This window comes from Pseudochaenichthys georgianus, chromosome 1, assembly GCF_902827115.2.
Source record: "Pseudochaenichthys georgianus chromosome 1, fPseGeo1.2, whole genome shotgun sequence".
In the NCBI taxonomy this organism is placed as follows: domain Eukaryota; kingdom Metazoa; phylum Chordata; class Actinopteri; order Perciformes; family Channichthyidae; genus Pseudochaenichthys; species Pseudochaenichthys georgianus.
The window spans coordinates 7,040,044-7,051,041 of record NC_047503.1 but is presented as its reverse complement, the minus strand read 5'-3'; the positions used below and the strand labels follow the sequence as shown (position 1 = coordinate 7,051,041).

Below are 10,998 nucleotides of genomic sequence, written 5' to 3'. Positions count from 1 at the left end.
ATTTAAAACTCAGTTAATTGGGTTAATTTAGAAATTGCTTCAGTTTATCATCCTAATAATAATAATAATGCATTTTATTTATATAGCGCTTTTCACAACTCAAAGACGCTTTACAGTAGGTCCCTATGAGGCGAGGGTAGACAAACAAGGACAAGGCAAATAACAAAGTATAGTAAAATAAATAAAAAAGGCAGTCAAAGAGAAGTTGATTGAGAGGGGGGGGGGCTTATGGGTAGACAGAGGTGAAAATATTGTTTTATGCGGGACTGAAAGAATGGTTTACCTCAATTCACTACCAACGCAACTCCGGTTCAACTCCGTGTATAGAGCTTTTTCAGGTTCAGACCGTTCCTTCGGTTTAGCTCTGGATCTTTTCACACGCCCAGAGTTCCAACTGGTAATGTGCTTTTTGCATCAAATCGTTTGCGTCATGACGTAACATGTTTTGCGTGCCCTAGCCTTCATAAAGCCAAACAGCGCGGATGAAATCATTTGAATTCATTTCTTATGGCTCTATCTGCAGCTGTTCCGGAAGTCATTTCTGTGGTTTAGTTATATTTCCTTTAAAAAGTGTACTCCTGTCAATAAAGGTTTTTTAAAAACACAACTGCTTCCGAGGTCGGTCTTATTTCTTAAGGTGGACTGAACCATGAGTGTGGAGTAACGTTGTATCTTTCATTTAAATGAACTGTAACCTTCACCCAGGTATGTAACAGCTGTTCTCAAATGAAAACGTGAAGTAAAGTTTAATATTTATAGATTTATAATGAGTTATAATGATAGGTGATCAACGTGAATGCTCAGGTTCCACCTTAACACGCAGACACGTTGCTTCACCATGAGCAGAAACCTTTATATATACAGTCTATGGCAGAAACACTGAAACTCTGAAACCTGAAACTCTTGTTAAGTTTCTCCATTGTTCTGTACAAACTGGATACAACGGGAGTTGATCTGTCTCTGCCCCTGCCCCTGCCCCCGCCTCGACGTAAGCGTGACGTGGTGCTTTTGCTCTGGTCGGACAATTTGTTTGTGCTTGAAACGAACCGGATTCCGGAACTAAGAGGCTGCTCCGCTGCGGTGTGAAGAGGAAAACCCGGTCCTTTTCAAGCTCCAGCTCCGAACCGGCCCTGAAACACCGTTGGTGTGAATGAGGTATGTAAGTGACTCAGAGTCACGAAGATCTTGGGGGAGGGAATTCCAGAGCCTAGGAGCTGCCACTGATGCGGCGTTCACACCAGCGCTTTTCAGTTTCTAGCTCCGAGCGGGAGCTTTTCTTGTTCAGCTCTGGTTTCCCTTTTCAGCTCCCGCTCTGTACACACCGCCCACTGGCGCCCCAGAGCTGCCCCTGCTGCGTCATGACGTCACCGTTTACATCGCTGATTTGCCCCCCAACGGCAGCCATTACGGCGCTCACAACAACAACAGCGTCGGGTCGATGATCGTGTTGCTTTTAATCACATGAAGCCAGAATCAATTGAATAACGACTTCTCCAACCTTATACTTTGCTCCAGAGTGCCGTGGTTCATTGTTTATTAATGTGTTTCTGCAGCATTTACCGACCGCTGCAGTATTGGCTGCTCTTCCACGGGAGTTTATTCTCCCGTTAGCTCCCGGTTAGCTCACACTGCAGCGGCCGCTCTAAGTATTCACTGTCCGACTCACACAAGCAGCTGATGCATATCCCCAGTTCCCCTTAGCCTAAGTGAATGTGTGTCAGTCTGAATTGACACGGTTTGGTATCACAACGCTGTTATGAAAGTTTCTCTGGTATAAAACGGGTGATGTTAGCATAGCAACCGAAGCTAAACTGACTACTTGCATCCGATAGCTGCAATAATACAAAACAACACGTCTGCCTCTCTCCACAATGATCGATAACAGTGAACGGATGGTCAAAGTAAGGTACAAATAAACAGAATCACACGAAGCCTGGTTAGTGTTGCCTGACTTTATAAAGTGTGTTTATAGGCACTACTGCTTGTAGGCAGGCATGACAGTCGATCCATGGGAGGTGGGTTTAGTTTCCTGCACGCCTCGACGTAAGAGAGACGTAAGCGACGTCACCTCTTAGCTCCAAAGCTCTTGCCTCTGGACCGACAATTTTTTTGGAGCTGGAAATGAAGCGGATTCCGGAGCTAAGAGCCGGCGCCGCTGCGGTGTGAACAGGAAAACCCGGCGCTTTTCAGGCTCTAGCTCCGAGCCGGAGCTGAAAAGGCGCTTCTCTCTCTCTCTCTCTCTCTCTCTCTCTCTCTCTCTCTCTCTCTCTCTCTCTCTCTCTCTCTCTCTCTCTCTCTCTCTCGACAGCCTGTCACTATCAGGGTTAGTACAAATGAATCCCTTGTAGGTTCTAGTGTTCATTTACCGTTGTCTTCTCTTTGCAATGCTTAATCGATTTGAAACCAAGTCTAACGTAGCTTAAACTTAACGTTAGCATTCTAGCTAACACAACACATGCACGCACCTTTCTCTGTGGTTTTTTTTGTAGTGACGAATGAAGTTGGATGTTGTGGTGGTCGTGTCACTGATCTTTATGCTGCAGACCCTGCATACCGCTGTTCTCTTCTTATTAACGTCATCGACAACATAATCCTTGAATCCAAACTTCACTATTTTTGGAGTAAAGCTAGCTGTTGCCATGTTAACTGAGACTCCTGCCTTCTAGTGGGTTGCCAAGTGTGCGCGCATGGCGCTATAATCACGTTTTTCGAAAAAACTAAACGTAATATCTCAAGACAAAAACAAACGCCAATATTTAATTTTAAACAGTCAAGTCCTTTCAAGTCATCTATCTCAAGCTTAAGTCAAGTCTCCAGTCATGAATACCAAGTCAAAGTCAAGTCAAGTCTTTTATCAATGTTAGTCAAGCAAGTCTCAAGTAAAAAAATATGTGACTCGAGTCTGACTCGAGTCAAGTCATGTGACTCGAGTCCCCACCTCTGATAATAACTGAACGCTGCTTTACCATGTTTAGTTCTGACTCTGGGGACAGCAAGCTGACCAGTCCCTGAAGACCTGAGAGATCTGGATGGTTCATCATTTAGCAGGAGGTCAGAAATGTATTTTGGGCCTAAACCATTCAGTGCTTTATAAACCAGCAGCAGTATTTTGAAATCTATTCTTTGACACACAGGAAGCCAGTGTAAAGACTTCAGAACAGAAGTGATGTGATCCACTTTCTTAGTGTCAGTGAGGACTCGAGCAGTGGCGTTCTGAATCAGCTGGAGCTTTCTAATAGATTTTTTAGTGAGACCTGTGAAGACACCATTGCAGTAGTCGAGTCTACTGAAGATAAAAGCATGGACAAGTTTTTCCAAATCCTGCTGTGACATTAGTCTTTTAATCCTAGTTATGTTCTTTAGGTGATAGTAGGCTGATTTAGTAACTGTTTTAATGTGACTGTTGAAACTCAGGTCAGAGTCCATGACTACACCTAGATTTCTGGCTTTATCTGTTGTTTTGAACATTGCAGACTGAAGCTCAGCGCTAACTTTTATATGTTCTGCCTTGGCTCCAAAAACCAATACCTCAGTTGTATCTTTGTTTAATTGGAGAAAGTTCTGACACATCCAGTCATTGATTTGTTCAATGCACTTATTCAGTGTTTGAATTGGAGCATAGTCTCCTGGTGAAATGGTTACGTAAATGTGTGTGTCATCTGCATAGCTATGGTAACTTATTTTGTTGTTCTTCATTATCTGAGCCAGTGGTAGCATGTAGACGTTAAAGAGAAGAGGCCCCACGACTACAAATATTACACACCAGAAAACACAGAAATATCCATGAAATAAACATACAGTAGGCTAAAACAATTAAAGGGATACTTGGGAAAGCATTACAAATGTAAATATATTTTAAATAATAAAACAATCCCACCACTCACTACAGGAGAAGAGGGAATTCTCTCCACAAAAAGTGAATGCCCACGTGGAGAATGGAAATGCAGTCATGCGGCTGCATTAGCCATCTTTGCCATCCACAATTTCAGCTGCACTGAGTGGAAGAAGTCAGTGGAAGAAGCCAAAGGCAGCTAAACGTACGCATTCAGTGGAGGAGCTATTTCCTCCAACCAATAAGTCATTCAACCCGCTGACAAGAGAGCCCACCTCCGAAGATCGTGACTGGCTGAGGGACAGACTCGGGGGCAGGTTCTCAGGAATTTCTTGGCTTCTCTCCCCCGAGCCAGAAGAGGAACACTCCAGCTTGGAAACACTTACTGTTCCTGAAATTCTCAAATCTGTTGGGCATCAGGGACCTGAGGCAATTGTGGCAAGCATGGCATTGTCTGAGGAGCAACAGAGGGCAATTCAGGTGGCTACCACTGGTCAGCGAACCAACCCAAACTGGCAGTTGTTCAGGAAAGGAAGGTTGACTGCCAGCAACTTTGGAGCTGTCCTGAGGTCCAAGCATGTGACTGCTTCCCTTATTGCCACGGTGCTAGGGCAACAACAGGCCCTTGATGGTGTTTTGTCTGTACAGTGGGGGACTATGAATGAATGTGAGGGCGTCAGGGCATTCACCACTGCAATCCATGAGTCAGGTTTGTGGCTCTCCCAATCAGGATTGTTGGGGGCATCTCCAGATGGTCTGGTAGGGTCTTCCGCTGTGCTCGAGGTAAAGTGTCCCTACGGAGCCAGGGAAATCACAATTACGGCCCGTCTACACTACAGGCATCAAAAAATCTTGAAGCTGGGCGTGTCTGAAGCTTGGCGATTTTTTGAGAGCAATGCGACCAACAACCAATCACATGAATCTCCCGCCCCCGACATACAAAGCAATAGCAATGTTAAAACGAAGTAAACTGCATATAAACTCCCCAAACAGGCGAAAACCTACCAGTTTCACCCACTGTCTCTGCCACCTCCCTCCATGCCTGGTTCCTCCGGTTTGTATCCCGGTAAATAGTTCTGGTCGGAAAGAACCGGGTGATTTGCTACCGTAATTTCTCGTTTGGAATATGAGGAAATTAACTGCGGTCTGGCTCTCCCTGCTTGCACGCGGTTTGATTGGCTAGCGCTTGTACTGGCGGGATTTGCATAAACGGGATTTGATTCGAAAGCATCGGGAGCATCAAAAGTTGAACATTGCTCAACTTTTGATGCTCACAATGCTTGCAAAGCCATGCTCCGCTCCCCACAATGCAGTTCGGCGAAGATTCAAAATCTTCTACGTCACCCCATTCAAGTGAATGGGCGAAGCATTGAAAGCATTTTTCGATGCCTGTAGTGTAGACGGGCCGTTAGTGAAGCATTGCAAATCAAGGGCTTCTGTGTCAGTAAGGAAGGAGAAACATTCAGCCTGCGTGAGGAACATCCTTACTGGCACCAAGTGCAAGGTCAGCTTCACCTCACTGCAAGAAAGAAGAAGAAATTAAGAAATTGTGAATCGTTTTTAATTTACATTTACTCGCCTTTGCAATGTTGTGGTTGTTAGAGTGTTAGGTTTCCTGTAAGCTCGTCTGTTGGGAAGATATAAAATATTAGTTTCATGGAAGTCACATATAAGAGCATTACGACATACAGTACATAGGCTAAAACAAAACATCTAAAGATATAACCTTGCACTTTGTCTCGTGAACATTTTCACTATTTTGACATTTTTATAGATGAAAATTGAAATAAATGGTAGATTAATCCATATTGAAAATAGGTGTCAGCTGCTACACTAATTATAATGGTTACATTTCTTAATTAAGATAAGATATTACTGTATTGATCCCAATTTGGGAAATGTTTGTGTTGCAGCAGCATAACAAGAAAAACAAAATATAAGTTATTATACAAAAGTATGTGAGGGATGCAATATTAAATTGAATATAAATGTAAAATGTAGCAATGAATATCTTAAGTGCTTTGACAAAAAATCCATAAAATAAAAATGTCATCTGTGGAAGCCATAGTACTGTAAAAAGCACGACCAATCATTTTAGCCGGCCCGGCCTTCCATCTCGTGCACAAACTTATCTCGTGCCCTCATTGGTCATGTGCGCGTACGTGTGTGTTGGAGGAGGGGCTCTGTAAGGAAGTGGCCGGTTTTCTCCGGCTGTGTATTTTCAAATTCTAGCGCACTCTAGCTGGGGCCTGTACTACGAAGCTGGTTCAACCTAACCTGGATATGTTTTAGTTAGCTGGTTGGCCTAATCCAAAACATACGCGCTCTCGCTAAACGGTACTAAGGCGCGGGTTATCAAGCGGATCGCTCAAGCCAGCCGTGTCCTATCTAGTTAGGTGCGTGTTCACATGAAAGGGGTGGTATTTGGAGCATTCGACCAATCACAAACATGGAGAAGCATACTGACAGCGCAGCGTCATACTTCCTGAATGAAAAGTCAACTATAATATTAGACATATGAAGAAGTTTAACTTTAAACATCCATGACTTAAACACTTTATCCAGGATAAAAGCCACATTCACATTCACCTGCAAGGTGAATACAGCTGGTGACAGAACAAGGGTTTGAATGCGTACATTAACAGGTTTATGATATCACTGCCCCGTCTCTAAGACACGATCTGACTTTAATTACATTTGTCTCGAGTGTTTCGTCAACTTAATGTGTTGCTTAAAATAATACTTCTGCATACAGTATGTGACACTGTGAGTGTTGCACGGCCAGATACGGCTCAGCTGACTCAGATAAGGAAATATATGATACATTATGATGTGATATGCCACGGACTGTACGTAATGTTACTTTGACCCGGTTACTTGTTGTAGCAGATATTTAAGTAAGCTTTCTTAACGCTAATGTTATAATAGTCAGATTGCTCTGAAGATGGGAGGTGATATTCTATTAATGTTCACGTTCACACAGTCTGTGATTTCTGCCGGCCGTCTTTCCTGCAACGGCAGTTTAAACTTTAAATGTATTTCCTTTCTCCTGTAATTTGACTTGATAGCTTTAAACTCCGCACACTGAGCTCTGATTGGTCAGCAGGCAGTGCTTTCACTGAGTTCATCTCTTATCTCCGGAGCAGGTTTGCCATTCAGCATAAGTTACCATGGAGATCTACCCCACTAAGAAGTGAACCAGCGTCGTAGGACTGGAAACCCAGAGTTTTCCCTGAAGTTAGCTCGCTAAGCGAAAATCCGGCTTTGTGGTACAGGCCTCGGCAGGCCACTTAACAGACCAGGCCATCGCGAAACCTCCGGGTCCTCCCAATGGCCAGTCCGGGCCTGTCTTCAAGTCAAGGTAAGACCACCATTTTATTGAAAATGGGATCTTACTAATGCCCCTTTCACACCAACGCGGTTCCAGGGCTGGTTCGGAGCTGGAGCTTGATAAGCACCGTTTTTTCCTGTTCACACTCTAAGCTCCGGGATCCGGTTTGTTTCTAGCACCAAAAAGTTGTCGGTCTAGAAAGCAAGCACCGCATACGTCACGCTTACGTCGGAGATGGGGGCAGGGGCAGGGGCGGCATCTGCCTTTCCGCCAGCTTCAACATGATCTGTGGAAATAACATTGAGAATCAGTTTTAATGTTATACCATAGTAATTAATGCTGCAAAGCTGGGTATTTTGAGCTTGGCGCATGCAGAGGCTAACAACAGCTAGCTCTAACGCCATCCAATAGGACGTATATTTACCTTCTTTCTCCTACGGAATCGTCGTTGATGATGATGATTGAATGTAGCATGCCGACTATAAAGTTGGTAGTAAAGTCGTCCCATTTCTTCCATTTCGATTCGACGGAGCAAAACCAAAACGAGTAGCCCTTCAATAGAATCGGCCATTGTTGTTGTTGTCGATGTGAGGGGTTTCCGCGCAGTTTGACTTTATGAAGCAGGCACGCAAACGGTTACATCATGATGCAAACGGTTACGTCATGACGCAAACGATGACGCAATGACGCAGCACCAGTCGGGCTCTGAGCGGTGTGAACAGAGTGGGAGCTGAACCGAAGAACCGGTTCCGAACCAGAAAAGCTCTAGCATAGAGCTAGAACGAAAAAAGCCTTGGTGTGAAAGGGGCATAAGAGAGAACAATCCAATATTTAAATGATAACAATTACATTTTTTGGGTATCCTTTTGTTGAACTGTCTGTTTAAAATGTATCGAAGCATCAGACTAAAAAAGCTTTTGAAAATAATAGAATATTTTTGATTTAGGTCAAAATATAATATTTGCAAACCTGAAGAGTCAGTGCCAGTGCCTCACCAGCCATGAACCTCACTGCACGTCACTGTAGAAGCTTATATATAAACATCTACGTTTTTTGTGCCCCACCACTTTTGTACATATAAAAACGCCACTGGTCCCGCTGCTCTTCTCCTTCCATTTATAGGCAGGGCTGTTGGTGCCAATTGGCTCCAGATGTGGCAACTCATTAGAGGTTTCTCAATACTCTAATTTCCATTCCTCGACTCCTATCCTCGACTCCTATCCTCGAGACTTAGTGCCGCCCACAGGAGATGCGAGCGGAGGACTGAGGAGGGGAACCGAGGAGAGAGGAGGGGAAGCAGCAGGCGGTTAGAGAAATGAGAACTCCTCTCCTCTGAGCGGTCATTTTAATGATGACCGGAGGCACAGCAGCCCTCTGTCTGATGGACAGATGTGTTCATGAGACAATAACAGGCTACAGATGCGGACATATACACACACATATATTTATATAAATATTAGGGCTGTCAAACGATTACAATTTTTAATCAGATTAATCACAGCTTAAAAATTAATTAATCATGATTAATCACCATTCGAACTATGTCCAAAATATGCCATTTATTTATGTATATTGTTGTGGGAATGGAAAGATAAATGAAAGAAGGCGGATATATCAATTTAACATACAGTATCTATGTTTATTATAACATTTTTCTGCATGTCAAAATGAAAGACAACCCACACACCTATCAATCATCAACCCGTGGGGTCTTAATTCATTACGTGTTGACTTCTATCAACGGGGAGTACTTCAGGAAAGTCGACAGAGGGGGCGGCGGTGGCTAGTGGAGTACTTCGTGACCACAGAGTGTGAACGTTGTGATCAGCTGTTTTAGCGCAGTTCTCCAGTGAAGGGGGGAGTCTCCCTCCGCAGCCGGTTGGCGTAGTTTTGGCACAGTTCCGTTGTACAGTCAGACCGACGTTAACAGCAGCCTGTCTGTGCACACGGAGACCGACTCTGTCGTCCGGTGATCTAACCACCTTCTGGAAAAGCTTCACAAGTACGTCGGTACGCAAATGCGCTTTGTGACACAAGTGACGGTACGCATTTCAGATTACGCACATAACCTGCGTACCAGTTATGTGCACCCCTGTACCAGAGCCATATTATTACTATTATATGGCTCTGCCCTGTACTACAGCAAGAGTATTCTCCGTCGGGACTTCCTGCAACAACACCACGCCGTTATCAAAGATGTTCTATTGAGAAGACAATCACTACGTGACAAAAGTTTTCAAAACCGTGGCTACTGAAATCAGTCTTACTAACTGCCGTCTGTGCAATTTACTCCGCAAGTTGGCAGACTTTATTTTGCTTACTTTAACATCGTGTCTCATGGTGGGGCTAAGCCATTTCTTGGTATGGGTGTAGCCTACCCCAGCCATACCCTGGCGCTGCCACTGGTGGCACGTATGGGGCGGGCCATTCTGCACATGCGTTAAATATTTTAACGCAATTAATTCAAAAAATTAATTACCGCCGTTAACGCGATAATTTTTACAGCACTAATAAATATATACAATTTCAGAATCAAACATGTATGAGAGCACTCTCATAATAACGTAACACAATCAGAGACTGGATATATCCCCCCCCCCCCCCCCCCCTCTCTCTGGTCGCTGAAATGGGGAATTGAAATTACGGGTCAAAAGTTGTATTTACAGAAGTAAGCATAGGACACCAGACCAACTGAGACCCGTCTGTCCGCCGCATCTACGCACTGTACCACACACACCTACAGCTCCTAAAGCATAAACAGGCTAAATATCGACTCTTTGTTTGTAGATATCTACTAAACTACAGCATACAAATACAGAGAGTAATGCCTGTTATACTGAGTGATATATATTTTACACACTGCTCTGCTTTCTGCACGGACCTCACAGCTGTTCTCACTGTAAACATCGCGTAGCGATGAAAGCAGTTTCTAAAATAATATCCAGGGGATGCATGCAGAGCTGTCATTGGCTGAGATAAGTCCGGCCGTGCGTCACGCCTCCACCGTTCCCCGAAATGCATCCGCGGAGGAGCCAGAGAGCCTCCTCGATGCTCGATGCTCGGTCCTCGAAGTGCATTTAGAGAAATTAGATGTCCTTCAACATGGCTTGCTGAAATCCATTTCCGGGTCACTACCGGAGGACCGAGGAGTCGAGGAGGGGACAATTGAGTATTGGGGAAACCTCTACTGTCCTTGTTGTGTGGGAGAAACTTTGGGATTTTGGCCTTTGTAGACCATTCACATGCACAAACATCTATATAACACACCACAGGAAAAGGAAACCCCCTTAAAAAGAATACTTTTATGTATTTATTGTAATGACTACAGAGGAGCTACAGTGTATCCTGTGTATGGCTTGTCACTAAAGCAGGTGTACTGTGAGGAACAGTCTCAAGTGATGGCATGCAGGTTTATCTCAATACAGCTGTCAGTCAGTACAACTTCTCCAGAGATGCATGGTTGGCGGCTGCTTGTAAGCAGTAACTGTCCCGCGAGAGGAAGCTTATGGTTTTGCATGCTTTCCTAAATAAAACCCATGAAAGCAACATTACAGCTATTGCTACTAAGCTTGGCAATGTAAGCACCAAGAGCATCTTGCTGCGATCACATTTTTCAAATAAGCCAATAATTTTTTTTAGGTATGTTTCCAGTGACAGTGACATTTAGCCAGGAATCGCATGATGCAGATTTCTTTCAATATTATTGCAGATCTGCTGTAAGCTAGAGCTAGAAGTAGCTAACCAAGTCATTTCAAATATACTGACAAAACACTTGAAACAGACTATAATTGGCCAATTTTATAATCCTCGAATGTCAACAAGTGTTTATAACTGT

At 44.0% G+C, this 10,998-nt stretch overlaps 1 protein-coding gene across 1 annotated transcript in view; it reads left to right on the top strand.

Moving 5' to 3' along the window:
- The first annotated feature begins 920 nt into the window (after window positions 1–920).
- LOC117445912 (high affinity choline transporter 1-like) overlaps window positions 921–10,998 on the top strand; it is a 30,465-nt gene continuing 20,387 nt past the window's right edge. Inside the window, exon 1 of the mRNA XM_071204030.1 lies at window positions 921–1,155. The gene's annotated coding sequence lies outside the window, so the exon portion shown is untranslated. The remainder of the gene's footprint in view (window positions 1,156–10,998) is intronic.